General features: G+C 39.9%; 1 protein-coding gene across 2 annotated transcripts in view; it reads left to right on the plus strand.

Moving 5' to 3' along the window:
* The window catches only part of p2rx3a (purinergic receptor P2X, ligand-gated ion channel, 3a), a 50596-nt gene that overhangs the window by 27378 nt on the left and 16889 nt on the right, over positions 1-6329 (plus strand). The gene's annotated exons all lie outside the window — the stretch shown is intronic.

The following is a 6329-nucleotide window of genomic DNA, read 5'->3' on the forward strand; positions in this document are numbered from 1 at the left end:
ATCATGTGGAAATAATTCACCCTCTAACAATATCTTAGCTTATTATAGCCCTGTAGCAACTAATAGTGTAATAAACTACCAATAGTGTAATAACTCCCAATAATGTAATCCATTTCAAATTTTTTATGTAATAAAAACCAATAATGTAATAAGTAATAGTAGTAGTAGTAGTAGTGTACTTTATTGATCCCTGGGGGGAATTTGCACTGTTGCAACATCAAAGACAACAAAGTAACACAATCAGATACAAATTTACAGTAGATACAAAATATCAGATACAAATTTACAGTAGATACAAAATATCAGATACAAATATACAGTAGATGCAAATATATACAGAAAACCAAATATACCAGAGGACGCCTTCAGAGGTGGAGTCCATGCCTCGAAAGGTCAGAGCTGTTATGGCGGCACGATGGGGACCTACACAATATTAGGTAGGTGGTTTTAATGTTGCGGCTGATCGGTGTATGATGCCGTCAAGTGTCACGGCCAAAATCATGAGTTGCCATAGAGAGGTACTCTCTACTAATAATCAAAGTTTTCAGGTCTCAGAGGAACCAAGGAAAATTAATAATATCATTGTCAAAATGGCGGCTATCCCTAATGTCGGTGACCACTGATGTACGAATATATGTTCCAGCATCAGGTTGAGAATTTATTTGTGGCAGTCAACTCCGTGTGAGTGTTTGGGGCAGGGGGGTTCGGGATTGGTTGCGGAAGGATTGTTTTTACTGTTTACTAAACTGCATTGTTACAATTAAGAGGTTATTAAATTTGGATGTGCAGACAGTTTTGTTTTGGGCATTTTATTTAGTGTTAGGGCAATTTAGTGTAGTTAATTTTATTTCAGATGAAAATTAAATCTGTATGGCACTTTTGCTTCAAGTTGTACTGGCAACAGAGAGAATGAACAGAATGCAAAAGGAATCCAAACTATAACAACTTCTTCAGTAATGGTCTCAGTTACAGACAAACTGTTATGCTATCAGAATGCTTTGGAGGATAATATCGTATACAAGTTCTAATCATAAGTTTAATGGCTTTAAAGTCATTGGTGTCTGATATCCTAAATGACCTCATTTCTAAGCACAATGATTTTCATCAATTTCAATGAAAGAAAGTAGGCCTAACTGTTAACCATGATTGTTACTATATCAGTAATGTGAATGCAAATTATCTGTGGTGCGGTTCCTCCCTCCTTCTCTATCCTTCTTTTTTCAAAAAGGAATTTTTCGATACTCATCTGTCAAAAGTGAAAAGTTAATGTTTTCATTATCTATCTAAGCTGCAATAATGTTAGCTGGGTGAACACTGATGCTTGCTAAATGCTAGCTAACATTAATCCAAATAATGTTGATACGTTGCAGTCTTGGTCAGGGCAGAGGACATGTTCTTTTAAAGAAATGATGCAGTACAACAGATAAATTTTACTGATTTTGAAAAACTTTAAATATTTTGTTACCTGGCACAGATATGGTCACATGACTGTCCTTCTAATTATGTTCGTGTTTAGGCACTGTCCTCCTTGCTCTGCACTGCATGCGCTGGCTGGGAGAGGGAAACTAAATGAGCTCACACAGTGAAACAAGAGTCGGCTGTATGTCACTTTGACATTAAAAAAAAAAAAATAAGGAACAGTAGTAAGGAAATGTATAGTGTGTTGCTTATGGAAATTAACAACTAAATACCAGAAAAACTTTTTGGGCAGGGGTAAATCTACAGTAATTAGACAGGCTGTTGTTTGGAAAACGCTGTATTACAGATAAGGAAATTGAGCAAGTTTTTAATGTCTAAAAGACAACAGTTAATTTTCATGAATTTAAAAAATGTACAGTGTGCTCTATACTGCACCACCATGAGACTCAATTTGGCCAATACGTTTGCCTGGGCTTTAGATGTACAGTAAGTCCCTATATACAGTGCCTTTGGAAAGTATTCAGACCCCTTCACCTTTCCACATCTCGTTACGTTACAGCCTTATTATAAAATGGATTAAATTCATTTTTATTCTCATCAATCTATACACAATACCCCATAACGACAAAGTGAAAACAGGTTTTTAGAAATTTTTACAAATTGATTAAAAATAAAAAACTGAAATATCACATTTACATAAGTATTCAGACCCTTTACTCAGTACTTTGAGGCACCTTTGGCAGCGATTACAGCCTCGAGTTTTCTTGGGTATGACACTACAAGCTTGGCACACCTGTATTTGGGGTATTCCTCCCATTCTTTTCAGCAGATCCTCTCAAGCTCTGTGAGGTTGGATGGTGCACAGCTATTTTCCAGATATGTTTGATCGGGTTCAGGTCCGGGCTCTGGCTGGACTACTCAAGGACATTCACAGACTTGTCCCGAAGCCACTCCTGCATTGCCTTGGCTGTGTGCTTAGGGTCATTGTCCTGTTGGAAGGTGAACATTGGCCCCAGTCTGAGGTCCTGAGTGCTCTGGCAAAGGTTTTCATCAAGGCTCTCTCTGCACTTTGCTCAATCATCTTTCCCTTGATCCTGACTAGTCTCCCAGTTCCTGCCGCTGAAAGCCATCCCCACAGCATGATGCTGCCACCACCATGCTTCACCGTAGGGATGGTATTAGCCAGGTGATGAACATGTGCCTGGTTTCCTCCAGATGTGACGCTTGTCATTGTGGCCAATGAGTTCAATCTTGGTTTCATAAGACCAGAGAATATTGTTTCTCATGGTCTGAGAGTCCATTAGGTGCCTCCTGGAAAACTCCAAGGGGGCTGTCATGTGCCTTTTACTGAGGAGTGGCTTCCATCTGGCCACTCTACCATAAAGGCCTGATTGGTGGAGTGCTGCGGAGATGATTGTCCTTCTGGAAGGTTCTCCCATCTCCACAGAGGAACTCTGGAGCTCTGTCAGAGTGGAAATTGGGTTCTTGGTCACCTCCCTGACTAAGGCCCTTCTCCCCTGATTGCTCAGTTTGGCTGGGCGGCCAGCTCTAGGAAGAGTCCTAGTGGTTCAAAACTTCTTCCACTTAAGAATGATGGAGGTCACTGTTCTTTTGGGACGTTCAATGCTGCAGAATTCTTTTTGTACACTTCCCCAGATCTGTACCTTGCACAATCCTGTCTCGAAGGTCTACGGACAATTCCTTTGACTTCATGGCTTGGTTTTTGCTCTGACAGGCACTGTCAACTGTGGGACCTTATATAGACTGGTGTGTGGCTGTGTGCCTTTCCAAATCTTGTCCAATCAGTTGAATTTACCATAGGTGGACCCCAATCAAGTTGTAGAAACATCTCAAGTAGGATCAATAGGCCTTTATCACACTTCCTATTTCCGGGAGGTTGGAATTCAGTGAAGCAGTGTATCTGTACTTCCGGTTTCGAGAAGCAATGGCCGAATCCTCTCACCGGTGTTATTGCAGCGCACCTGGCTGCTCTAACTCAAAACAGAGTCATCCTTACCTTAGTTTTCACGATTTCCCGAAAGACAAAGAAATGCGGAGCACCTGGGTGAAGTTAATAGGAGGGACGAAGGTCCTTCTTTTAACATAATCTGTGGGAGCACGTTCATATGTGGCATGCACAGCTTACTGACAACTGATAACTTACAACTTAGCCTGCTAAAAAGTTAGTTTTACTGACAGCTGATAACATGAAATGAGTGTCTAATGTTGTGTTATGTGTGCGTCTGAGAGGCCGCCAGGCCACAAATTCTCCAACTGTCAGTGATTTGATGGTATATACTTGCAGATTGGGTCTTGTATGTGTGAACATGGCTTCCATTCTGCCTGGAAAGTAATTTTTTTCAGTGTCCAAGTTTTGTGAAAAATTGGAAATTGGCGGGAAAACGATCCAGACGAGAAATCACATCATAGTGTCCATGGAACAGAGAATCAGAGAAAAATAATTTGTGCAAATCGGACAAAATTGGAGTTATAAGCCGAAATGTGCATCCTTCAGTTATAGCACCCCCAGTGGTTGACATGGTCATTATTTTTGTCTGAGGTGGGGGGCCGAGCCTTCAAATGAGCATGTAAATGTGCCATTGCTATCATGTACGTTTTTTCCAGGCAGTCACTTTTAGCCCAGAATAGTCCAAATGTCTACTTTGCTGTGCTATAGTGGGTTAGACAGCCCAGCACACCCACATTTCTCCACTGGGCTTCCTTTTTTTAGTATATATTTACACATGGGGTCTGGCTACATGTGAGTATATGCGTTCCATGGTGCCCTTCGGATAAATATTTTTACAGTGTCCAAGTTTCAGCAAATAAATAGTGCCACCAACTGGCCGTTTGGTGCATTTTTAATATGCACCATATGACAAAAAGTATGTGGACACCCTTTGGTCTGGGGCTGTTATTCATGGTTTGGGCTAGGCCCTTAGTTCCAGTGAAGGCAAATCTTAATGCAATGACATTCTGCTTGTTTCTGTGGTTCCAATTAGTTGAAACTTCAGTTTTTCTTTCCTGTTTCAGCATGACAATGCCCCTGGGCACACAGCAAGGTCTATATAGAAATGGTTTTGTCAAGATCGATTTCAAAGAACTTGAGTGGCCTGCACACAGAGCCCTGACCTCATCCCCATCCAACATTTTTGGGATCAACTGGAAAGCCTGCTGCGAGCGATCAATTGGAAACTGCGAGCCTGGCCTAATTGCCCAATTAGTGCCCAACCTTACTAATGCTCTTCTGGCTGAATGGAAGCAAATGCCTGCAACAGTAAATGGTAAATGGACTGCATTTATATAGCGCTTTTATCCAAAGCGCTTTACAATTGATGCCTCTCATTCACCAGAGCAGTTAGGGGTTAGGTGTCTTGCTCAGGGACACTTCGACACGCCCAGGGCGGGGATCGAACCAGCAACCCTCCAACTGCCAGACAACCGCTCTTACCTCCTGAGCTAGGTCGCCCCTAGTGCTCCAACATCTAGTATAAAGCTTTCCCAGAAGAGTGGAGGTTGTTATAGCAGCAAAGGGCAGACCAACTCCATATTAATGCCCATAATTTTGGAAGAGCTGTTTGATGTCAGCTTTTGGCCATGTTGTTAGATCTTAATGGCCCGCATCTTTAGCAGTCCAACCAGTTATCACCAGTCCAAATGCACGTAATAAGCCGTTAAGCCAAAACCTGTGAGAATATATGTATATATATATATATATATATATATATCAGTGGCGGCTGGTGACTCAAAAAATTGGGGAGGATAGGAAGAAAACCAACCCACGGCGTCATGTTATTTTACACTAGTTGGCTACTTATCTCTACTTTATTATGTTCAAATTATGTTATTTTCTTATGTTCAAATGTAGCAGTAATCCAACTAGCAACTCTGAAAGAAAACCTCCTCTTAGGTTCGATGGGTTAGTCAGCGATGTAAGAAGAAAGACTAGAAACTATGATTTCTTCTAATACTCTTTTACTTTCTTCTTATCTTTTTATTTCACATAGGCCTATGGGAGGTCTCCAGTACCATAAAGACACACAGAGAGCTCTCCGAATTACGTTTTAGATCCTTTTTTATACAATCAGATCTCCCTCTACCATGATGTATCTTCCCTCTAAAACAACCAATCCCAGCCTAGGTCACACTTATGTTTCACCAGCTAGTTTAACAATAACTGATAACTATTATATAATTTTCAATTTCAATAAATGACAGATATTTCACGCATATACATACACTTTCAGAGGTATGTATATGCGTGACTTGAATAACAAGTATTTGTTCTCATGATTAACAATTGTTTACTCTTCCAGTTCCAATGTACATGCACTTTAAATGCATTCAAAACATGCTGTAATCCAAATGAAATATTCAACTCATATACAAACACACCAGCATGTTCTAACTGAATATGTGTATATTATTACTGTTGCTGTTATTAATGTGATTTTCATTTATTCATTTTAATAGAGTATAATCTATACAATAACAGATATAGCAAAACAGTTCTTTCTAGCTCGGTGTGCCCTTTCTCTTTTCTTGCAACTCAAAGGTCTTCTGCACAAGACTGTTTCCCAACATAAGTTACTTACAAAATTCCAATAAGTAAACGTTTACAATTTTCCTCCTGAAACTGGGATTCAAAGATTCTCTAGATCGTATGCATCAGCCTTTCCATAGTTACAAATTCTTAGACATAACATAGAACACCTGCTGTTCTTCATCGACCTTCACATAATCACATACATTAAATTATATTCTTGATCAATACAATCTTTAATAAGAACTTTTAAAAACATTAAAAGCTTATAGGAGAAGCATACTTCCACACAACCTAATGCAAACTTACTATACAACTAAGGTGAGGTAATGCACACAAAGTTTATCCCCATCTTCCATAAGGAACA

The sequence above is a fragment of the Anguilla rostrata genome, chromosome 7, assembly GCF_018555375.3.
Source record: "Anguilla rostrata isolate EN2019 chromosome 7, ASM1855537v3, whole genome shotgun sequence".
In the NCBI taxonomy this organism is placed as follows: domain Eukaryota; kingdom Metazoa; phylum Chordata; class Actinopteri; order Anguilliformes; family Anguillidae; genus Anguilla; species Anguilla rostrata.